Source organism: Giraffa tippelskirchi, chromosome 4, assembly GCF_054371585.1.
Source record: "Giraffa tippelskirchi isolate mGirTip1 chromosome 4, T2T-mGirTip1v1.2.pri, whole genome shotgun sequence".
NCBI classification, from domain to species: Eukaryota; Metazoa; Chordata; class Mammalia; order Artiodactyla; family Giraffidae; genus Giraffa; species Giraffa tippelskirchi.
The window spans coordinates 186,782,670-186,808,637 of NC_137278.1; the positions used below are offsets into that span (position 1 = coordinate 186,782,670).

The following is a 25,968-nucleotide window of genomic DNA, read 5'->3' on the forward strand; positions in this document are numbered from 1 at the left end:
CAGCAAATTAATATTATTTATTCTGGATTGAAACTCCAGTTAAGTTCAAGCCTAATATTTATCGAATTAAGTGGTGGCTCAGAGGGTAAAGCGTCTGCCCCCAATGCGGGAAACCCAGGTTTGATCCCTGGGTCGGGAAGATCCCCTGGAGCAGGAAATGACAACCCACTCTGGTACTGTTGCCTGGAAAATCCCATGGACGGAGAAGCTTGGTAGGCTACAGTCCATGGGGTCGCAAATAGTCGGACACAACTGAGCGACTTCACTCACTCACTCACTCACTCAATATAATTTTAGGAAACTTCTGATGAAAGTATTTAATGTTTTAGTATCATATTTTAGAAACAGAAAATGTCATTACTTTTAATGAAGTGAGATATATTTTCAATCACACCAAGTACTTTTCTTTAACCCTTCAAAAATTATGTCATAATCACGCTCAGTCAGCAGAACTCATGACATAATAATATCCCTAGTTTTTTGCCTGCCACACCTTATGCAAAGAGCTGACTCATCGGTAAAGACCCTGATGCTGGGAAAGTTTGAGGACAAGAGGAGAAGGGGGTGACAGAGAATGAGATAGTTGGATGGTGTCACTGACTCAATGGACATGAGTTTGAGCAAATTCTAGGAGATAGTGAAGGACAGGGGAGCCTGGTATGCTCACTTAGACACAACTTTAGCAACTAAACAAAAACAATCCCTTTTAAAGTATTCAGTTGGGGTAAATACTCCTTACTCCTTAGCTTGTATGAAAGCTTTCAGTGGTCCCCTGTGTGTGGTCTGTGTGTGTGTGCGTGTGTGTGTGTTTCTATTTGCTCATAGGTAAGTCTTTCAAGACATTTTAATTTGCAGATGCTATCTTAATTTAGTAGTTGAAAAGTCAAATTCTTTACAAAAATAAAAATATCAAACTTGATTTAGGGTTTGTTTTTCTTGCCTCAGTGCTATTCCAGATTTTCCACAGCTGGTTTACATTTTGGCTTCCATCATGGTCAAGGGAAGAGGGCGGAAGGGGAGGAAATGTGATTGGATAATCTCTGTCCATGGATCCTTCCAGCCTCCCGGCCCTGGCAGCTGGCTTAAGCCAACTCTCTTCAGGACTCTTCGGGGGATTTTTGCTGTCTTTATCCCTTGAAGTTCCCTGTGTATGACTGCTTGTGACACCCAGGGTATCAGGAATTATACCTCTGGCTTCTTTCTGCTCCCCAATTACATGAGACTCCTATCCCTGGAAAACATTTGTGCAACTCATGTCTGAAAACCCTCAGAGTGCAGACCTATCTCATGGCAGTGACGTTCCTTAAACCTGCCCCAAAACAGTCCATCTGCTTTTTCTCTGGTCTCTACATTTTCCAGGTAGGAGTCATACTCCCAGTTCAAAGGCGGTGTTGGCTTTCTCAGATGTTAGTCAGGCCCCATTCACCTGTGTCTACAGAACTGGAGGAATAGTCTCTATCTGAAACCTCCATGGAGGCCTCCTTTTGTGCCTTGAAATGGAGAAAGGACCTCATGCCTCCCCTTTGGCAAGGGGGAAGGCAAAATTTCTCATCAAAGAAAGTTTATTTTGGGATGTTCCATTTGATTATTTTATACTCTCAAAGTAGGAGCAAGGGTTCAAGAATTCTAGAACCAGTTATCTTGTGAAAGATTGTATTTTGGTCTGGCAACTTTTGGTGGAATTTCATATGTCATAGAAGAACTTCTGCTTCAGTGTCAGATCATATTTTAACACTCAGTTCTACATCTTCTGATCTGAAGCATCAAGCTCTGCTGTGGGAAACTTTCATACCCTGGTAAGCAAACAGCTGTTTCAGTGTTACATCTTTTCCAAGATCTGGATAAAACTAAACCCAAGGGACATCATTAATTTCTAGTATCATCTTTTAGTTCTTTTTCTCAACATCAGTGTCTGTACACTTGAAGTTTCATTTTAAGATAAATGACTTTTCACCCTGTGTGATAGATAACTTACATACAAAAAGTCATTTCTGCCCATTTGAAAGAAAAGGTCTGTTATAGAAGGTTAGCAAAGGTCAAGTAGAGAAAACACACTTGATGTTTACAAGAGACTGTCAACTGCACAAGTCGATATTTAATGGTATGTGAATCCAGTAGCAGAAATGAGAAACTATGTGCGAAATGTAATGATATAAACTAAATTACAGAATAAAATGAAAAGAGCTTAATCGGGAACATTTATAAGTACAGTGAGTCATTAAACTGCCAACAGTCTGAAAGAGCCAAGGCTGCAAGGACATCGTTTGCCCTTTTATAGAATTCTCTAGGGACAAATCTTACTGAGATTTTAGAAGAAAAAAGAAATCAATAGACTTTTAAAATTCTGAAGTGCTTATTTGGCTGAATTAATATGGTTGTTTTTTTTTTTTTAAGAATTTAAGGCAAAAGATAAGGCAACTTAATTAAATGATCACAAGTTTTCACAATAATAAATATTAACACATACTGAAATTATCTTTATTGGTCATCATAAGGCCATCTCTCTCCTTTTCTGTGATTTTCCCATATTGATTCAAATGTAATTTAAGGCAGCTAGATAATAAGACAAAATTTGTGCTGGATTTCTTCCATGTGCATTTTTCTGACAATTAGACCCAAAATGAGTTTAAAGGGAGTTGGGTAAGAGGAAATTTTGGACTGAAGTAAGTCATGTTAAGCAGTGTCTCCTTATTTTAACGAAACAAAATCAATTATTTTGTATTCCTTGTTAGTATAAAAAACCCCTAACTAATCCCTTGTTAGTATATAAAAATCTCTCTCTCTCTCTCCATATATATATATATGGAGAGATAGAGTCTATTTGTATAGCATTACTATGAAAGTTGAAATGCAAAATCAAAGTAAAACCGTCAGCATACTCAGTGGTGGTACAAGTGAATTTTGTCTAATCACTTTGTGGGGTCCAACACAGCCTTTCCCCTTAAGACCACTTTGTCCTGTTTGGCCCTGTGCCACAATGCAGCAAACTGAGAAATGGCCTCATGGACAAAGTCAGGCCAATGTGGAGCCCACCTTGTGTATTACCCTTGTTTCAAGAATGACAATAGTCCCTCAGTTCCTGAGTGTGTTGCTTGTTTTCCAGTGGCATCCAGTAGTTTATCCCCCGCCCCCTGCTTTTCCAACTGTTAACAAATTGAGAGTTAGATTAGATTCAAGCTACTGCATCGCACACAGAAGCAGAGGTCCTATCTTTATATCCTGTTCGTTGTACCTTGCTATCATCTAGGTGGCAACTCAGGGTCCCAATATTTTGGAAAGTACACTCAGGACTCATGTTGGAACCAGCACTTGGTTATCTCTGCAATTTCTTTTTTGTTCCTTTTCAAATTATTGCTTTCATTAAGTTAGCAACGTGTTTAAATAATTATTCTTAGTATATGTTATAGGATATTGCAGTTTTATCAATGGAAAGTTGAATAATTCTAATTTGCAGAATTGGTAAATCTATATCCATGCCAGAATTGTGGCTCTGTAAGCAAACATAAGCATATTACTCCCATGTTTAAAATGATCACTTCTCCAGATCCTTCCAAATTCTAAATTCCTGAGCAACTCTTTTTTTCCCCTTGCTTTTTGACAGTGCAAAATCACACATGCTCACATAAAAAGGAATGAAACTTAGTCATTTGTGGATACATGGATGAACCTAAAGACTGTCATACAGAGTGAAATAAATCAGAAAGAGGAAAAAAAATCGCATATTATTGCATAAATGTGAAGTCTAAAAAAAAAACGGTGTGGATAAACCTGTTTGCAGGGCAGGAATAGAGACACAGATGTAGAGATCAGACTCGGAGAGAATAGCACAGCAGGGGATGGGGAGGTTGGAATGAATTGGGAGATTAGGATTGACATATACACACTACCATGTGTAAAACAGAAAGCTAGTGGGAACCTGTTGTATAGCACAGGGAGCTCATCTTGATGCTCTGTGATATCCTAGAGGCCATCTCACCGAGAGGGTGGGAAAAGGTCCAAGAGTGGGGGAATATCTGTGTACATATAGCTGATTCACTTCATTGTACAGCAGAAACTATCACAACATTGTAAAACAACTATACTACAATTAAAAAAAAAAAATCATCTGTGCTCAGACATACCATACTGCCTCAGAGCCAAGAGCCTTTACTTTTGCTGTCTCTTTTTTTTAGGAAAACTTTGCAATTTCACAGTGTCTTTTAGATAAATAAAACCACCCATTCCTAATACCAACTCAAGGAAGTCTTTCCTAGCAACTCTCCAAGATACTCATGTGCGCACGCATCCACACACATCTTGCTATCAGTGTATTCACTATAATTATAGATCCTGGGCCCTGGAATTTCCTGTCATTTTTGAGTCCATATGTTCTTTCTCAAACTACATTTTACATTTTATACATCTTAAAATTTTAGGATGGTCCTTTTACTTCTATTTTGCTATGCATTACAGTTTCATGACACATAAACCAAAATATTATTTTGTTTTATTAATAATAATCACAGCTGGAGAAATAGTGCCTGATATTAATTCAGTCAGTAGATTTTATCTTTTTTAACTCTTTTGCTCATATTGACACAATAAACTGCTTAAACCATTGTATATTAAACTCTCAAAATCATTTTTCATTGAATAAAAATTGAAAAAATAGCACAGCACAATCACCATTGATCATGAGATCAATGTTGGACTGCTCTGGAGGGCAATTAGATATTCAGCGACTTGATTTAAAATAATTTGCAAAATATTCTCCAAGCATGAATGTAATTTAAAAAGAAATATAACCTACATAAGACAATACAGATGATGGCATTTATTAATTTCTTTGTTGTCCTAAAGGAGACTTCAAAAGAGGTGAGTTCATCTATATCAAATAACAGTCTGCTTTATAATCATGCTGAACATATGTTTGCCTTGGTTAGCCCATATTTTCTGTTTTCATAAATTATAAGTAGATATATATTGGGAAACTTATACCATTCTCAGCAGATTTCAAACTGTGTTAGTAGGCTTTGCATTTGACATAAGAAGGGATATTTTTAGGGTTTGGTTTAATCTTCTTATCTGTTCATGTAAATTTTTTTTCCAAATTGTTATTCTCATGTATGTTCTCTATACTTTTTGTTTCTCATATATCTCCCTTGGTGGTGGTAGTGGTTTAGTTGCTAAGTTGTATCCGACCCTTGCAATCCCATGGGCTGTAGCCCACTAGCCTCCTCTGTCCATGGGATTTCCCAGGCAAGAATACTGGAGTGGGTTGCTGTTTCCTTCTCTGGAGGATCTTCCTGAACCAGGGATCAAACCCATGTCTTCTGCATTGGCAGGCAGGTTCTTTACCACTGAGCCACCGGGAAAGCCCTTGCTGCTTCTGCTGCTGCTGCTAAGTCGCTTCAGTCGTGTCCAACTCTGTGCGACCCCATAGACAGCAGCCCATCCGGCTCCGCCGTCCCTGGGACTCTCCAGGCAAGAACACTGGAGTGGGTTGCCATTTCCTTCTCCAATGCATGAAGGTGAAAAGTGAAAGTGAAGTCGCTGAGTCGTGTACGACTCTTAGCGACCCCATGGACTGCAGCTTACCAGGCTGCTCCGTCCATGGGATTTTCCAGGCAAGAGTACTGGAGTGGGTTGCCCGTTGCCTTCTCTGGGGAAAGCCCTTAAGCAATTCTTAAAATAGAGCAAATGTTTTAGAATGTGGTTTGACTGAATTCTCTCAATCATGGCTGCACTTTGTACATTTAATGTTTCTAAAATTTGCCCCAGTATCTTTAGATACATAATGCACAAATATTCTATGCTCCTTCGTGGTGATTACACTCTACTGAACTTTTCTCATGTGATACTTCTAGAGCTTGATCAGTCCTATCTAGTCCTGGCCAGTTTGCTTTTCTTACTAACTTCTGAATGTGCTTGTCTCTCATCAGTATTCTTTATCCATCTTTGTAGTTTTAGTCCCATTTTAGTCCCCCTATTTGACTGCTTCCAATACTCATTAGTATCTAATATCTTCTATTGCTATACATAGTTCTGGCATTTTTACACTTCTGAGAACTTTAAAAACTTATTCTAAGTGATTTTATACTGAAAATGCAACAATACGTAGTTTCTATAAGGAACTATTACTTCTTGTAATTTATAGGCAAACGTTTCACATGTTCGCATTGATAGGGTAGGAAAGGTTAGTGTGTAAGCAAATAACATACATGCCTGTTTAAACTTGGGTTAAAGGTATTAGTGTTTGTATACCTAGGTTTTGAAATTTCTGTAGGTGAGTTTTGTTTTTTCTGCAGCAGTGTCAGGTTCACAGCTCCCATCTTCTCCATACCTCTGCTTGATTATTTCATTAGTCAGTTCAGTCGCTCAGTCATGTCCGACTCTTTGTGACCCCATGGACTACAGCATGCCGTTCCCTGTCCATCACCAACTCCCGGAGCTTACTCAAACTCATGTTCATTGAGTCAGTGAAGCTATCCAACCATCTTATCCTCTGTTGTCCCCTTCTCCTCCGCCTTCAATCTTTCCCAGCATCAGGGTCTTTTCAAATGAGTCAGTTCTTCTCATCAGGTGGCCAAAGTATTGGAGTTTCAGCTTCACCATCAGTCTTTCCAATGAATATTTAGGACCGATTTCCTTTAGGATTGACTGGTTGGATCTCTTCGCAGTCCAAGGGATTCTCAAGAGTCTTCTCCAACACCACAGTTCAAAAACATCTATTCTTTGGTGCTCAGCTTTCTTTATAGTCCAGCTCTCGCATCCATACATGACTGTTGGAAAAACCATAGCTTTGACTAGACGGACCTTTGTCGGCAAAGTAATATCTCTGTTTTTGTGAATACAAAGTAATGGAGGTAGTAAACATGATTATTTTTCACCAAAACTCAATTTCTAAAATGAAAGATGGATATAATTATGTGAAACTTCCAGTAGAGCCATTACTTGATTTTATAGCTACTCTTCGCCTACGTATTTTTTCCCAAGATACTTCATAAAATTAAAATGAAAAGTGTTTCACTCACATATAAAAGGATGCCAATATTTAATTAATTATGGCATTAAGCTTGAAATTTTCAATTTAAAACTTCAACATGATCTAAAGCAAGACAACAAAATTTTGATCTCTCCAAAATAATGCAAGATGTGAAAGTAAAACCAATTAGCTAATTTTCCAAAATGGACTTTAAGTGATATGGCATATATTAATAACAATAAACTAACCATGCACACCAAACAAAAAGTACAACTCAATTAAACTTCTTTGATAAGCAATTTTGAGTAGTACATTGCAATTGAAATTAGAAAGAAATCACTAAAATAAAGGCATAAAATTTGGTATGAACATTTAAAACATCAGTTCTCATAAACGAAGTTATACTGTAGAAATATATGATAAAAAAACAAATAAATCAGGGATATAATAGACACAATGTAAAATATTTAGTGATTGTAGGTACATTTTCAGTGAAATTTGCTGTTAAATATCTCACTAAATGAGCTGAATCTTTCCAGATACATGTTATAAAAGAAGTTCATCTCCAGATAATATAATTTACTTATGGGAAAAGCTCAGCAATGCTCTGTGTGGCATTAGGTGTCTGAAACATATCACAAAAGCAGTTAGATCACACTGGAAACCAGCTGTGTAGTAAATCAATTACTTCTCTCTAAATGATAAAGTCTTGTAATATGGGAACAAGACTGGGTTACAAACTGTAACATTTTAATGAGCAACATAGAGAAGGAATAGAATGAACAAGAGAAACGGCATATTTGCAAGGGACATGTGCAAATGGAGGAAGGGAAAAAAAGGAAATAAGAATACTGAACTGTGATAAAATGGGGACTTCCTCGGTGGCTCAGTGGGTAAAGAATCTGCCTGCAGTGTAGGAGTGCAAGAGACATGGGTTTGATTTCTGAGTGAAGAAGATCCCCTGGAGGAGGGCACCGCAACCCACTCCAGTATTTTTGCCTAGAGAATCCCGTGGACCAGAGGAGCCTGGTGGGCTATGGTACATAAGGTTGCAAAGAGTCAGACGCAACTGAGCATGCATGCATGTGATAAAATGTTCACCAGTTCTGGCTTTTAACCAGAAAACTTTCTACATCATTTTATTAATTTATGTGTATGTGCTCCTCCTCAAAAACGGTTCTATATGAAAAAAAAAATCTGTCATCAGCAGTTGAAATAAAAAGTATTTGTTTTGTTTCATACAAAATAAGTTTGTAAATAGTAAAGATTATGCTTCACCCATCTGAGAAATCATTCATTATATATTATAATGAGAATAAATAAATTTAAAACCATTCAATTATGGTTGGTAAGATTATTAATTATTGAGGCAGAAACATATAAACACCTCAAACTATGCATCAAATTTCAAATGGACTAAGAGTCAAAGGTAAAAAACTCATAAATGATTACATGGGTATCTATGTAACTATATGTCTAATCTTCTGATGGCAAAATATTTTATTGCTGTTAAAATACATGAAAAAAACTGAATTAAAACAACTTTCTGGCCAATTATGATTACAATGAGTAAAAACGAAATAGTTATATTCAATGCATGTGATTGAGAATTGCTTTTTATCAGGATCTCAACTATATAAGATTCTTCTTCCATGAAGTGACCAAAACCTGTGTATTTACATAAACTGAATCCTTGGTGATCATGTTTCTATTAAGTTGTCATGTAAAAATTTCCAATGTACTAGCATTCACTTAAAAGGAATACTAAGCAGTGCCTACAATGCAGGAGACCCAGGTTCAATCCCTGGGTCGGGAAGATCTCCTGGAGAAGGAAATGGCAACCCACTCCAGTATTCTTGGCTGGAGGATCCCATGGATGGAGGAACCTGGTAGGCTATAGTCCATGGGGTCGCAAAGAGTTGGACATGACTGAGCGACTTCACTTTCACTTTCATTTTCAAGCACTACATCAGTGATAATGTCTGATCTTCAATATATTCTCCTTATCCTCATTGAGTAACAGTGGCTCAATTGGCTGTGAGGATTTAGAACCAGTCCCATCAGCCAATATTTTTGTCCCTCCACTAAAACCTCCCAACCAACTGATCAAGTTTACAGATATGGGAAAGTGATATGTTTGCTTCCAGTGAGAGGGGACATTTTCTTTTCTGTTCCTTTGTTAGTGGGTAGATGGCTCTAGAGTAGATGGCACCATATGTGACCTCTGCTTGGAGGAATATACCACATCTCATAGAACAGCATCTCACTTTGTATATCCCAGATTATTTTTATCATTGAGCCTCCAGTAGGTTATCCTTTGCCATGAACTGAATCCCATGATGATGTGTGAAATGTCAAAATGGCAGATAAAGCATGAATGATGGTGCCAACAGAAATGTTTCAGACTAGAAAGGCAAACTCGAGTAGTAATCTGGCATGTGGATCTATTCATCTGAGGGTCGATCACTACTCCTTCCGTAATGCCAGAGGGTGGTAGAAACAACCTGCCACCATGGCTGGTACTGCCAGGATACTGTGCCAGATCAAAGACTCAGAATTTGTTTTTGCGGTTGTCAGCTGTATCCTTAATAGTGATAGACAGAAGATCAGCCTTGGTGAAGGATACTGTACACTTAGAGGGCATGCACTGCCTTTCTCCCTGCTGTCATGGACACTTTATAAACACATAGGCGGGTACCTGACAGAATTTCATAGGATGGGTCATCTTACTTAATTATTAAGAGTCTCCTTTTCATGGGTGCTTTCTGGTCAGCATATTATGGGACACAAATATCCTTATATACTGTGTTCAGTCGCAGAGGTCTATTCATATGCTTCTCCTTAAGATTATTTTCTTGTCCATCTTTCAATCTCGCAAAGATTATATTTGTATATGGGCCTCTTAATGAAAGTAAAAGAGGAGAGTGCAAAAGTTGGCTTAAAATTCAACATTCAGAAAACTAAGATCATGGCATCTGGTCACATCACTTCATGACAAATGGATGGGAAAACAGTGGAAATAGCGACAGACTTTATTTGGGGGGGCTCCAAGATCATTGCAGATGGTGACTGCAGTCATGAAATTAAAAGACGCTTGCTCCTTGGAAGAAAAGTTATGACTAACCTAGACAGCATATTAAAAGCAGAGACATTACTTTGCTAACAAAGGTCCGTCTAGTCAAAGCTATGGTTTTTCCAGTAGTCATGTATAGATGTGAGAGTTGGACTATAAAGAAAGCTGAGTGCCGAAGAATTGATGCTTTTGAACTGTGGTGTTGGAGAAGATTCTTGAGAGTTCCTTGGACAGCAAGGAGATCCAGCCAGTCCATCCTAAAGGAAATCAGTCCTGAATATTCATTGGAAGGACTGATGTTGAAGCTGAGACTCCAATACTTTGGCCACCTAATGTGAAGAACTGACTCATTTGAAAAGACCCTGATGCTGGGAAAGATTGAAGGTGGGAGGAGAAAGGGATGACAGAGGATGAGATGGTTGGATGGCTTCACTGACTCAATGGACATGAGTTTGAGTAAATTCCAGGAGTTGGTGATGGATCGGGAGGCCTGGTGTGCTGCAGTCCACGCGGTAGCAAAGAATCGGACACGACTGAGCAATTGAACTGAACTGATGTACATATATGAACATCTATCTATATATCTATATATATATATATATTCTTTGAACCATATTAATGCAAGACTGTATTTCTTTAGTAGAAGCTTCAGTACATGAAATAAATTCAGAGCAATAGTCAAGGTGGTATGTGATTAATGCTGTAATTGAAGGATGAGCTTTTTTTGAGGTATAATTGATGTGTAACTTTATGAAGTGAAGTGAAAGTCACTCAGTCGTGTCCAACTCTTCGCTAACCCATAGACTGACTACACAGTTCATGGAATTCTCCAGGCCAGAATATTGGAGTGGGTAGGCTTTCCCTTGTCCAGGAAATATTCCCAACCCATACATAGAACACAGGTCTCCTGCATTGCAGGCAGATTCTTTATCAGCTGAGCCACAAGAGAAGCCCAAGAATACTGGAGTGGGTAACGTATCCCTTCTCCAGAAGATCTTCCTGACCCAGGAGTTGAACTGGGGGGTCTCCTGCATCACAGGCAGATTCTTTACTAACTGAGCTATATTAGTTTCAAATGTACAACATAATGATCCAGTATTTGTATATATTGTGTCTAATATCCTGTTAGTCTAATTAATATCCATCCCCATACATATTTGTGTATTTTTTTCTTATGGTGAGGATTTTAAAAATCTACTCTCTTATTACGTTTCAAAAATATAACACATCCCCATGACTTATTTAACTTATAACTGAAAATTTGTCCCTTTGACCCACCCCCACCCATTTTCTTCACCCTCCATCCCTTGTCTCTGGAGCCACCAGTCTGTTCTCTGCATCTATGAGCTTGGTTGTTTTCTGTTGTTGAGATCTTTAGTGGAGGGGAGATTAAATATATCTGGGTGTGTGCATGCATGCTAAGTCACTTTGGTTGTGTCCAACTCTTTGCAACCCTATGGACTCTAGCCTACTAGGCTCCTCTGTCCATGGGGATGCTCTAGGCAGGAATACTGGAGTGCCATGCCCTCCTCCAGGGGTCTTCCCAACCTTGGGATCAAACTTGCATTTTTTATGTCCCTTGCATTGGTAGAAGGGTTCTTTAGAGCCATGTGGGAAGCCCATATCTGGGTGGACCAGGGTGAATATGAAGGACTTGAACTTGATGGGTACTAAAATTTCAACTGAAGAAATATTCTTGCTCTTTTTTAACAAAGAAATGCATATGCTTCACAGTGTTCTTTCAACATATGACGGTTCATGTATATAAATCACTCTTCTTGCACATACATTTTTAGATCTCAACGAAGAATGAGAGACACACATACACAAAACGAATATATAATAGCAATAATAATTTCTAGTTAAACAGTTTTTACCTCACCAGTCTCATATTCCCATAATAGATATTTTGTTTTGGTACTTTTAGAAAAGAACATTCTTTCAACGTTGATTTTCATCATAGCCATGCACCACAGATATAAAATATGAAATATATGGACATCAATCATATTAAACTCAAGGGTGAAAGTGCCTAACTTTTAAAGTCACCAAAAGTCATGTGAATGTCCCTTCAAATCCTGTGCCTGAGAACGGTCAGTCCTGCTCTAAAAGTAGAAACAGTTAAGTCACAAGTAGTTTCAGACTTTTCAACCTCTGTTCTGTCATTAGGGCAGAAATGCTGAGATTTTAAGATGACCTTCTGTTAATACAGTAAGAGCTTCTTCAGGTCAGAGGGCAAGAGTCAGTATTAGAAAGTCAAATCATATAACATTTTTAGATTATGATAAAACATTATGAATTTTAGAATATGCTTTTCTGTATGTGGATTTGTAGCTGTTTTACTTTATTACACATTATTTACATTATTACACATGTCATATATGTAATAACCTATAAGTTATTCTGTGATCTGCCCCGTGTCTATTTGTACGTCATCAAATATAAATTCTCCCTCTTGATTTACTATGTCAAGTAATGTGAGTTCTCAATTCCTCAGACAAACCAAATATGCAGAATGGCCCATCATGCCATCTCTCCCATGCTCACTGTATTAAGTACAACTGAAGAACATCCCACTCCATCAAACAGACACATCACCTTCTGACTACAGAGTACACTTGGACAGACATTACTTTGGGAACTGGCAAGCATATATAAATGGTGGACCCGTCTCTGTTTAAGATGCATTAATTGGATAAATTAGTCTCATTAGGCCACTCTAGTACTCTTGCCTGGAAAATCCCACGAATGGAGGAGCCTGGTAGGCTACAGCCCATGGGGTCGTTAAGAGTCGGACACTACTGAGCGACTTCACTTTCACTTTTCCCTTTCATGCATTGGAGAAGGAAATGAAAACCCACTCCAGTATTCTTGCCTGGAGAATCCCAGTGATGGCGGAGCCTGGTGGGCTGCCGTCTATGGGGTTGCACAGAGTCGGACACGACTGAAGCGACTTAGCAGCAGCAGCAGCAGCAGCAGTCTCATTAGGTCTGCATAAGCATCTCGTTTACTTGGGCCTTCTCAAGGTGTTATAGCACCTTGAGAAATGTCTTCCAGTTATGTTGTAGCCACTACCATCTGCTTCAGGATCACCTAGGGTAGATGTTAAAATGCGTTTGAAGGGATGAGGATAAAGTAGAAAAGAATAGCTTTATTGCTTTGCAAAGAGGACCACAGCAGGCTAGTACCCTTAAAACTGTGTGTCCTAACCCCTGGGGGTAAAATGTGATTCCTAGAGGCCAACCTTCACAGACATTCTTATTGAGTAGGTTGGGTTGTAGCCCTGGGAACTGCACTTTAGCAATGTCTAGGTGCACCTAGGTGGTTGGATCCCTACTTAAGAGAAAATAATTTTTCCAGGTATAATCTTGGCTTGAGATGGTTAATGTACTGCATGGAAATTTATAAGGCCTTTCACCCAAAATCCAGCAAAAGCTGCACTTACTATACCGTCATTGGAATTAGAGGATACAGATGTGTAATCCTTATCTTTTGTCATTTTAAATATATGAGTAGATCCTGCAGAAACACTCAGAATCCAGAACTCAGAGTGAATGTTTGTTTGTTTGTAATTGTGTCTTTCGATATATTTTTGCCCTTAGCTAAAAGACTAGAAGAACAGGAAAATCTCTCAGCCTATCATAGGAAACAGGAGGCTTGGAGAGATCATAAGTTTCCTAAATTAAGAAAAAAGAACTGTGAAATCATAATGAGGTTGCAGTTCTTCAGTGCTTACTTCTATGCATTAATTTATTCCTGAATCTGTCCCCTGACAGAATTAATCTTATTATACCCCTTTTATATGTGAAACTGACACACAAAAAGATTAAGAAACATTTCCAAGTTTATATAATTATAATAGGTAGATGCTGAGAATTACATTTAATCTCTTAACCTCTACGCTTTTTTTGCAGAAAAGAGTTTATTGATTTCTAGTTTATGTTTCATAGTCATGTGATAGAAACTTCAAGAGATATAGTATATACAGGATATTTTTTACTTCCAATTCTTTTTTTTTAATTTTTTATTGATGTGCAGTTGAATTACAATGTTGTGTTAATTACTGCTCTACATCAAAGTGACTCACTTATACATATATGTACATTCTTAACCTCTACACACTTTTGTTGAATCTTCAATTGTCTCAGAGGTCATTTTATGAACCACGGCATACTCCTGAGACTGCCCTGCTTAGAAAAGGTCAACTTTACCAGCGTATTTTTTGTAAACTACTTAAAAAGACATTTTCTACCCATAGATCATATACTCTCTGTAGAACAGACAAGTTGCTCATTTGAAATGACATTAATGGTTTTTATTTGTTTTCCAAGTCTTGTCAATCTACAAAATAGAGGACTTGATAATGTTAGGAATCTGAATCTGCTATACTAAAAGCTGGGAGAGATTTTGGTTCTAAACATGGTGGTCTGTATTCACAGAAGCCACATTAAGAAGAACTCATGAGACTTGCCAACAGCCAAATCTGGAATATGAATTAATTGGGAATTTGGCTCAAATATAAACATGCTCTGAATAGAGAAGGTGAAAACTGGATCAGAAATTACATATATCAGAGCTAAGGCCAGAAGCAGGAGTGTTTTTAAAAAGTCAGCAGTTTACAGGAAAAAGGAAGTGGGAGGCCTGATACAAGATAGACAGGAAACATGGGAAGGTGTAAGTAAGTATTAGAAATGTTTATAATTAGTCTTTAAAACAATGGATTCTGGAATTTATGCATATTCTTTGGCTCTCCTGTGTGTGTGTCAGAAATGTGTGTGTGTGCTCAGTCTTGTCTGACTGCGATCTCATGGACAGTAACCTGCCAGGCTCCTCTGACCATGGAATTTTCTAATCAAGAACACTGGAGTGGGTTGCCATTTCCTCCTCCTGGGGATCTTCCTGACCCAGGGATTGAATCTATATCTCTTGTATCTCCTGCATTGGCAGGCGGATTCTTTTGAATCTGAGCCACCTGGGAAGCCTGTACTAAGCTGGAATGGGGACTTCCCAAGTGGCACTAGTGGTAAAGAATCTGCCTGCCAATGCAGGAGATGCAAGAGACGCAGGTTTGATCTATGGTTGGGAAGAGTTCCTGGAGTAGGGAATAGCAACCCACTCCAGTATTCTTGCCTGGAAAATTCCATGGGTGGAGAAACTTGGCAGGCTACAGACCGTGGGGCCATAAGCAGTTGGACAAGATGGAGCACGATGACAAATGACTCCTGTTAAAAACCATGGACCTTTAGTCCTCTATTCTTACAAAATCAAGTTAAAATACTCAATATAAATTAAACTCTAAAAATTACAAAACATTTGAATAGCAAAATATAAAGACTAATTTACTGGGCTTTAAGTTTTTTTTTAGATCAACTAAATCTAATTAGGATTAGATCTAAATGTATCTAAATCTCTTCATAGATACATTTGAATTATTTGGATATGAGTTAAAATGACTAAGAGAAGAAGGAAAGATAAATTAATTTCCTAAGTCCATATCTTAGGCTTTATGATATGCACTGAAAATATTTAAGGATTACACTTTTAAGCTAGTGTACTGCCACAAACTAGAATTTAAGTCAGAGAATAGAATTAATTATCGTAATTTGGGGATCTGGCATTATTCTAATGGTCTTACATGGAAAAAATATTGAAATACTTTTCTTAACTTTAAATTCAGTCACACACAGAGGTTTTGATGATGATCACAATATGATAATTACAACTGAAGGGATGAATAAAAAATAAAGATGAAGCAAGTGAGTATTAGACTTTCATCTTTCTGCAGAAGAAAATTTGACCACATTCTTTCCAAAGCTGAATGCCTTAATGAGTAAGATTAATATATACTTTACCACAGTACTTTAATGAACCTCTCGATTTCAGTGTTGAGTGACAATCATAGGAATATATCAGATCTCTGTGTGAATGACCAATACATTTCTGAAGAAGCATTCTGCCATAAAATAACAATGGCAGCACTTGTTGACTATTGGCATGATTTCTTGCCTTCTAGCTTTTGGTTGGGTTACACAAAGGGGATCCATTGTCAGTTCAGTCACTCAGTTGTGTCCGACTCTTTGCGACCCCATGGACTGCAGCACGCCAGGCCTCCTGTCCATCACCAGCTCTCGGAGTTTACTCAACCTCATGTCCATTGAGTCAGGGATGCCATCAAACCATCTCATCCTCTGTTATCCTCTTCTCCTCCTGCTTTCAATCTTTCCCTGCATCAGGGTCTTTTCAAATCAGTCAGTTCTTTGCATCAGGTGGCCAAGTATTGGTGTTTCAGTTTCAGCATCAGTCCTTCCAATGAATATTCAGGACTGATTTCCTTTAGGATGGACTGGCTGGATCTCCTTGCTGTCCAAGGAACTTTCAAGAGTCTTCCCAAAACCACAGTTCAAAAGCATCAATTCTTGGGTGCTCAGCTTTCTTTATAGTCCAACTCTCACATCCATACATGACCACTGAAAAAACCATAGCTTTGACCAGATGGACCTATGTTGGCAAAACAGTGTCTCTGCTTTTAATAAGCTGTCTAGGTTGGTCATAACTTACCTTCCAAGGAGTAAGCGTCTTTTAATTTCATGGCTGCAGTCACCATCTGCAGTGATTTTGGAGCCCCAAAAATAAAGTCAGCCACTGTTTCTACTGTTTCTCCATCTATTTGCCATGAAGTGATGGCACCAGATGCCATGATCTTAGTTTTCTGAATGCTGAGCTTTAAGCCAACTTTTTCACTTTTCTCTTTCACTTTCATTAAGAGGCTCATTAGTTCTTTTTGCTTTCTGCTGTAAGGGTGGTGTCATATCTGAGGTTATTGATATTTTTCCTGGCCATCTCGATTCCAGCTTGTGCTTCACCCAGCCCAGCATTTCTCGAGATGTACTCTGAATATAAGTTAAATAAGCAGGCTGACAATATCTAGCCTTGACATACACCTTTCCTGATTTGGAACCAGTCTGTTGTTCCATGTCCAGTTCTAACTGTTGCTTCTTGACCTACATACAGATTTCTCAGGAGTCAGGTCAAGTGGTCTGGTATTTCCATCTCTTGAAGAATTTTCCACAGATTGTTGTGATCCACACAGTCAAAGGCTTTGGCGTAGTCAATAAAGCAGAAGTAGATGTTTTTCTGGAACTCTCTTGCTTTTTCGATGATCCAGCAGATGTTGGCAATTTGATCTCTGGTTCCTCTGCCTTTTCTATATCCAGCTTGAACATTGGGAAGTCCACGGTTCATGTATTGCTTAAAACCTGGCTTGGAGAGTTTTGAGCATTACTTTGCTAGCGTGTGAGATGAGTGCAATTGTGCAGTAGTTTGAACATTCTTTGACATTGCCTTTCTTGGGAGTGGAATGAAAACTCTCCTTTACCAGTCCTGTGGCCACTGCTGAGTTTTCCAAATTTGCTGGCATATTAAGTGCAGCACTTTCACAGCATCATCTTTTAGGATTTGAAATAGCTCAACTGGAATTCCATCACCTCCACTACCTTTGTTCGTAGTGATGCTTCCTAAGGCTCACTTAACTTCGCATTCCAGGATATCCGGCTCTAGGTGAATGATCACAGCATCATGGTTATCTGGGTAGTTTTTGTGTAGTTCTTCTCTGTATTATTGCCACCTCTTCTTAGTATCTTCTGCTTCTGTTAGGTCCATACCATTTCTGTCCTTTATTGTGGCCTTCTTTGCATGAAATGTTCCCTTGGAATCTCTAATTTTCTTGAAGAGACCTCTAGTCTTTTCCATTCTATTGTTTTCCTCTATTTCTTTGCATTGATCACTGAGGAAGGCTTTCTTATCTCTCCTTGTTATTCTTTGGAATTCTGCATTCAAATGAATATATCTTTCCTTTTCTCCTTTGCTTCCAGTGCAGCACTGGACCAACTGTGAAGAGATACCCCACACCTGCTGCTCAGTGCTGGAGCGGCAGCTGCATGGCGCTGGAGCCACTGTGAGGAAATACCCCATGTCCAAAGGCAGAGAAGCTCCAACAAGACGGTAGGAGAGGTGAAATCACATTTAGAATCAAATCCCAAACCCGCCAGAGACACTCAGAGGGCTAAAACATACTTTGTGCACACCGGGACCTAGAGACCCCCACAGAGGCTGAGACAGAACTGTGTTTGGGTGTCCCCTGAGGAGGTACGGGTCAGCAGTGGACTGCTGTGGGGGCAGGGCCTCTGGATGCAGTAGACCTGGTTATGGCAAAAGCCCTCTTGGAGGAGGTTGCCATTGACACACCGTAGAGCTGCCAGAACTGACACACGACTGGGAAAACAAACTCTGACAGGGCACAAACAGAACCTTGTGCATACCAGGACCCAGGAGAAAGGAGCAGTGGCCCCACAAGAGACTGACCTAGACTTGCCTGTGAGTGTCCAGGAGTCTGGCGGAGGTGTGGGTCAGCAGTGGCCTGCTGCAGAGTTGGGGGCACTGAATGTAGCAGTGAGTGCATGGGACCTTTTGAAGTAGGTGGCCATTATCTTCATTACCTCCACCATAGTTTGGCCTCAGATCAAATAACAGGGAGGGAACACAGCCCCGCCTTCAACAGACAATTGAATTAAAGCTTTACTGAGCATGGCCCCACCCATCAGCATAAGACCCAGTTTCCCCCTCCTTAAGTCTCTCCTGTTCAGGAAGCTTCCATAAGCCTCTTATCCTTCTCTATCAGAGGGCAGACAGACAGAAAACCACAATCACAGAAAACTGATTAAACTGATGACATGGACCACAGCCTTGTCTAACTCAATGAAACTATGAGCCATGCCTTGTAGGGCCACCCACGATGGATGGGCCATGGTGGAGAGTTCTGACAAAACGTGGTCCACTGGAGAAGGGAATGGCAAACCACTTCAGTATTCTTGCGTTGAGAACCCCATGAACAGTATGAAAAGGCAAAAAGATAGGGCACTGAAAGATGAACTCCCCAGGTTGGTAGGTGCCCCATGTAGATCAGTGGAGAAATAACTACAGAAAGAATGAAGAGATGGAGCTAAAGCAAAAACAACACACAGTTGTGGATGTGACTGGTGATGGAAGTAAAGTCTGATGCTGTAAAGAGCAATATTGCTTAGGAACCTGGAATGTTAGGTCCATGAATCAAGGCAAATTGGAAGTGGTCAAACAGGAGATGGCAAGAGTGAACACTGACATTTTAGGAATCAGCGAACTAAAATGGACTGGAATGGGTGAATTTAACTCAGATGACCATTATATCTACTACTGTGGGCAAGAATCACTTAGAAGAAATGGAGTAGCCATCATAGTCAACAAAAGAGTCCGAAAGGTAGTACTTGGATGCAGTCTCAAAAATGACAGAATGATCTCTATTCATTTCCAATGCAAACCATTCAATATCACAGTAATCCAAGTCTATGCCCCGACCAATAATGCTGAAGAAGCTGAAGTTGAATGGTTCTATGAAGACCTACAAGACCTTCTAGAACTAACACCCCCAAAAAGATGTCTTTTTAATTATAGGGAACTGGAATGCAAAAGTAGGAAGTCAAGAAACACCTGGAGTAACAGGAAGATTTGGCCTTGGAGTACAGAATGAAGCAGGGCAAAGGCTAATAGAGTTCTGCCAAGAGAACACATTGGTCATAGCAAACACCCTCTTCCAACAACACAAGAGAAGACTCTACACGTGGACATCACCAGATGGTCAATACCGAAATCAGATTGATCATATTCTTTGCAGCCAAAGATGGAGAAGCTCTATACAGTCAGCAAAAACAAGATCGGGAGCAGACTGTGGCTCAGATCATGAACTCCTTATTGCCAAATTCAGACTTAAATTGAAGACAATAGGGAAAACCACTAGACCATTCAGATATGACTTAAATCAAATCCCTTAGGACTATACAGTGGAAGTGACAAATAGATTTAAGGGATTAGATTGGATAGACAGACTGCCTAAAGAACTATGGACAGAAGTTCATGACATTGTACAGGAGGCATTGATCAAGACCATCCCCAAGAAAAATAAATACAAAAAGGCAAAATGGTTGTCTGAAGAGGCCTTACAAACAGCTGTGAAAAGAAGAGAAGCGAAAAGCAAAAGAGAAAAGGAAAGATCCATTGTAGTAAATTATAGTAAATTGGAAGATGACAGTCCAGTGTCACTTTCTGGTGGGTCACTTTGGCTTGGCTTATTATTCCACAAAGATCAGAAATCTTGTTAGGTAGTGCTGTACAAGCAGCTTTCTTGCCAGCTTCTTATGACTGTTCTCTTTTCTTATGCCTTTGGGCTTAGGTGTAGTAACTGTCCCCAGATTTTTTTTTTCCCCTAAGATACTACACCATTCTTTGTTGTTTTCCCTAAATCCTGTAAGTAGTATCTTTACTAATATGTCTTAAGTCATCTATGTTTAATATTGCATATATTTTAATGAATTAGATAAATAGAAGTTGAAAAGAAAATTAGGAAAGTGGAATATAGATCTGAAAGGGCTACATAGAATACTGCATGGTCTGCAAAGATTAAAAAAGAAATACATGAAATGATGGTAAAATGTCATAGTACATCCAAAGAGAATGCTAACACATACCCAGTTGAGTTCTAGAAGAATAAAATAGAAAGTTGAGAGGCTGTAATTAAATAAATATTAGATTGAGGACTTTATATATTTGAACAAAAACACAGAAATCCCAAACAAAAAGAAGTTAAACAAAATACATGCACAAACACATTATCATAAAACTGAAAATAGCAAATGCAAGATAAAGATCCTAGAGGAAAAAAAGTAAAAAATAGAAATTACCTTCAAAGTCTGACAGTAGTGATAGCAACAATGAAAGGCAAAATAAATGGTATCATTTCAGAGGGCAAACTAACCAACATATCACATATTGCATACTAAACCAACATATTCAAAGAAATTTTCTTTCAACAACAAGAGATAAGTAAAGACAATTTCAGACAAAATAAGTATAGAGCTTACTTCCACTAGATTATCACTAAAGGAACTTACAAAGATGTAATTTCAGAAGAAGGAATTTATTCTACCTGGAAAATCTGAAATATAATTGATAACAGTGAATATTTGTATGATGAGGATAAATTAAAAAATAACTTGGACTATAGAAACTGATGATAGTAATACCATGTGATTTTAAAGATTAAGAAAAATAATTATATTACTGATATCATTATTGTGAGGTTTAAAAGATGTAGGATTTGCAAAAGTTCATATTATACTTTTGGGCTTCCCTGGTGGCTCAGATGGTAAAGAGTCTACCTGAATGAGGGAGACTTGAGTTTGATTCTTGGGTTGGGAATATCGCCTAGGGAAGGAAATGGTGACCCACTCCAGTATTCTTGCCTGGAAAATCCCATGGGCAGAGGAGCTTGGTGGGCCACAAAGAGTTGGACAGTTAGACTGAGAGACTAACACATGTTATAGTTTTACCTAACAAAAGTATTTTAAAAGGATATTAGTCCCATAATCAGATTCCTTTCATGATAAGTATATTTGTTTCCCATATGTTTTATTTTTAGCTTGTCTTATAATTTACCTTCAACTTTATTTTTGGTAATGTATTCATTTTCTATTTTGGTTTTCTGTGTGAGATATTTTAGTCCTGGATTTGAACCAATGGAGTGGTTTGAGGATGTAAATCTTGATTTCTTATGTTTGGATGTATTCAAAATGATTGAAACTCATAATCTAATAATGTCTTGTGTCATTTTAAAAATAAAAACTTCACCCCCAAAATAAAATTTGATTACTTAGAAAGGTTTTAAAAACTGGTGATTTGGAGCACAAGTTCAGCTACCGAATTTTAGCTTGTTTTTTCTAACTTTGTGTTTGAGTACCTTTAAAAGGGGGTAGGTATTCACTCCTTAGTTAACCATCACTGGCAGAACCCCCTTTTGCTTTATCTCAGTCTATTTCATGTCATTTCACACATTTGTTTTACTTGCCTGATATTTAATGCATTTGAGTTCTTGATTGGTGACTTACAAGATGGCAACTATCTGAAAAATATGTATTCCAGCTTATGAAATGTTGAAAATTCTATAAATTATGTTCTCTTTTCTAAGAAAATACAAAGTGTAATATTAATGGCAAAATTTGTTGAAAACATATGTTTGCTAAATTTTGAGGTGTGATCAAGGGCTAATTATTTAATCCTTCCCAGAATCTTCTTAGCATGCATAAAATATGCATAATAATAATTGCCCTGTCCGTTTCATATAGCATACTATATAGATTTCTGTTACCAATGTTTTTGCCCTAAAAATGAAATACAGATGTCTGATATGTACATAAGAAGGTTAGAAGTCATCATTCCTAACAAGTAACAAGCCGAACAAACTAAAACATCAACAACATTTCTTAGATCCATCAGAAGAATAACATCACAGGGCAAACCAATGCACCAAAATTAAAGAGACAGGCAAATACAGAGAATCACAACTTATCAGAATGGAAACCAGCAAGCTGAACCTCTGTGGGACCAGCACCTGGATAGAAAAACCTGAACTGTAACTAATGAATTGCGGGAGCTCACTGTGGACAAGTGTGAGAGTGAAAATATCCAGGGGAAGCCAGTCATAAAGAAGCCCCTATACTTTGTGAGTTTTACTCTCAGAAGATCTATCAGATACTTACACTGTATATCCAAGAAAAAAACAAAACTGAAACAAAACTCTATGGCAAGAGGAAAGGACAAGGAAGCATTTGAAACATGCCAGATCATTCTCTTCTTCTTAACAAGGCCTGCCCTTAGAAGAAAACTATTTTACCAGAACCTAACCTGGAAAGGAAAGGACTTCAAGGGATAATAAATAAGAGGTATAGAGGAACTATAAGTGGAACCATTTTGCGTGAACATTTTAGAATAAATATATCATTGAAAAATAAAACATCTCTCCATAGAGACTATCTAAAAAACTATTTCACATTCATATCCAGTCACTCTTGTTTTCCCTTTTTTAATGCTCAGTACTATCACTGAGATCTTATACAATATATTTCTTACTTAATAAATTGAATGGCTATTGAGATAATCAGCTTACTCTCAAAAAGAATATATCTTGAATTTAAATGATCTTTTCTTCTCAGGTTTTCCCATTCCTGTTAACAAGGCAGTTAGTATCCTGGTATTACAGACCTGAAATTTTTTTATTATCCTTAATCCATTCTTTTTCTGCAAACAAATTTTCACAAATATTTCTCAGAATTTCTCATTCATTTTCATTACCATTGATTAGCTCCAGGGTTATTACCATCTATGGTATCCTGAACATCATCTCTGAACATTTTTTTGTTTCCGTATATTAATTAAAGGCTTCCCTGGTAGCTCAGTCAGTAAAGAGTCTGCCTGCAGTGCAGGAGACCTGAGTTCAATCCCTGAGTCAAGAAGATCCATTGGAGAAGGAAATGGCAGCCCACTCCTGTATTCTTGCCTGGAGAAGTCCATGGACAAAGGAGCTAATTCTGTTCAGATTCAACAAGACTTGGTTGAAATATTAAAGCTTACTTGTTATCACTGATAACTGAAAAATAGAAAACCCCAGACTGAGGGCTATGCTTAGGTGGAATGGAGGTGGATATGTGAATCGTAGCCACAGAAACTAGTCCTTGAGAAGCAGCTGGCTTGTTCAGGCCTGCAGTCGACTGGAGAACTACTGCTTAACTTTAATCCTCCAAATGGTCACTATGACAATTTAAAATCTGGGGGAGAGTGAATAGTGAGAACAAATCCGGGCCCTTGGGAACCAGGCTAATGGTAGAAATGGTTTTTTAAAAATGTCTCCATGTAGAGCAGAAAACAAAACAAGGCACTGATAGTGTGTAAAAAACAGTTTCTTGAGAAAGACAGTTGTCAACGTTGTTCCTTATGATTGTATTGTATTTTCAAAAACTCCTATAACAAAATACAGTTCCCTCTGCAGCTTGTATGGAGCATAGCTAAATAATGTCATCATTGAATGAGGAAAACAAGTCCAAGAATAAGGACCATGAGACTGCACAGATTTGCAAAAGGAAATTCTCTTTCAGATTCTCATGGGAAGGTTTCTGTTCTCAGCTGGAGTTCCTTTGGGAAAAACTTAATTATGAGTGACAGAGCACAAATATTTGCTTAGATAAATAAATAATGTCTATCAGAAACAAAGGATCTCTCTGTAATGGAAGTTACAATAAGTTGGCTATGAACATCTCATCTATTAAAGTAAAAGTCCAGCAATTAACCTTGGTTTGATTGTGAACACTCAAAATTGTCAGACAACAAATCAGTGGATGACAAGTGTAAGCCTGATATAGGGTAATGTGCTGTGTGTTATAGGACTATTCTTATTCAGTTGGTAAGTCATGTTCGATTCTTTGCAACCCCATGGATTGCAGCACATCAGGCCTCCCTGTCCCTCACCATCTCCCAGAGTTTGCCCAAATTCATGTCCATTGAATTGGTAATGCCATCCAACCATCTCATCCTCTGCCTCCCTCTTCTCCTTTTGCCTCCAGTCTTTCCCAGCATCAGGGTCTTCTCCAGTGAGTTGGCTGTTTGCATCAGGTGGCCTAAGTACTGTAGGGCTATAATTTGTTTTTAAATTTGATTTCTGTTACATTTTTGGTTTTGTTGCATAGCACTAACAAAACTGATTTTAAAAAAAAAATCAGCTTCACAAATTTTAAGAACAAAAATCATTTAGCTTTGAGATAAAGTATCTTAAAGCCAAGAGATAGCATATTGGAGTAGGAAGAACACTAGGATTATGTATAAAAGAAATGGTATAGCTTAAATTCTAACTTCTACTTACTAAGAATCTTTCTCTGGGTTGCATGCTTACAATCCCCTCTGAGTCTCAGCATCCATGCCTATAAACTGGAAAGAATGTGATCTGTAGTGCCTATTCATGCAGTTGTTAAAATAAGCAGAAATATTTTACTTAACATGTTTTTTAGAATTTCCAAAACCTAAGGCACTTTGGCTTAAGAAACCAACTTAAAAACGAAGTGTGGGTTTGGAGGGAGGCTCAAGAGGAAGGGGATAGGTGTGTACTCATAGCTGATTCACATTGTTGTACAACAGAAACTATCACGACATTGTAAAGCAATATCCTTCAATTAAAAAAAAGAAAAAAACAAGTGTGGAAAATTTTGTGTGAATAGTTTTCTCTCTTCTCCAGAGATCCAAGTGGATGTTTTCTCAAAAAATCTTTCATACATCAATTTGAAATCCCTTTTGTAAGAAAAACACACACAGAAACAAACAACAACAAAAACTTAACTTTGTTCTGAAAATCTATAGATAAGACAAACTGCATGTTCCACCAGCTGTGTCTTCTCTCACTAGCGTTAGACTTGTACAGCCAACTCAGTCCTGGACGGCCCCAAGGGTTTCTTCAACTTAACATGTCTAAAAATGGAAGCCTCTCCTCCTTCAAACTGCTTCTCAGAGTGAAATTTTTTGTTGTTGTTCAGTTGCTAAGTCATGTCTGACTCTTTGCGACCCCATGGACTGTAGCCCGCCAGGCTCCTCTGTCCATGGGATTTCCCAAGGCAAGAATACTGGAGTGAGTTGCCACTTCCTTCTCCAGGGGATCTTCCTGGATTGGGGATTAAACTCATGTTTCCTGCATTAGCAATCAGATTCTTTACCACTGAGCCACTAGGGAAGTCCCATAGTGAAATTAAACAACAAAAACCTGTTAATGACACCACCCTCAATCTAATCATTTAAATCAGAATTTAATACTCATCTAAGGTTTACTCTCCCTTCTTCATACTATCTCTCTAGATCTTCCAATTTTTATTGGCTGTATATTGATATTTCTCAAAACAACATTCCCTTGAGTTCATTGCTACTTTAATTCAGAACTTTTGACAATATAAGATGGTCTTTTAAGAAGTGTTCCTGCTTCTACTTCTTCAGCTTCTCTTACCTCCTTTATTTAGTGTCACCAAACTATTTT

The 25,968-nt window shown here is 38.3% G+C and overlaps 1 protein-coding gene across 4 annotated transcripts in view; it reads left to right on the plus strand.

Annotated features, from left to right (window-relative positions):
* Positions 1-1,718: 1,718 nt before the first annotated feature.
* RERGL (RERG like) overlaps positions 1,719-25,968 on the plus strand; it is a 44,905-nt gene continuing 20,655 nt past the window's right edge. For 2 of the 4 annotated variants that reach the window (XM_081483344.1, XM_081483343.1), the window contains exons 1-2: positions 1,719-1,796; positions 17,909-18,038. The gene's annotated coding sequence lies outside the window, so the exon portion shown is untranslated. The remainder of the gene's footprint in view (positions 1,797-17,908; positions 18,039-25,968) is intronic. The other 2 variants (XM_081483346.1, XM_081483342.1) reach the window with 2 other exon arrangements.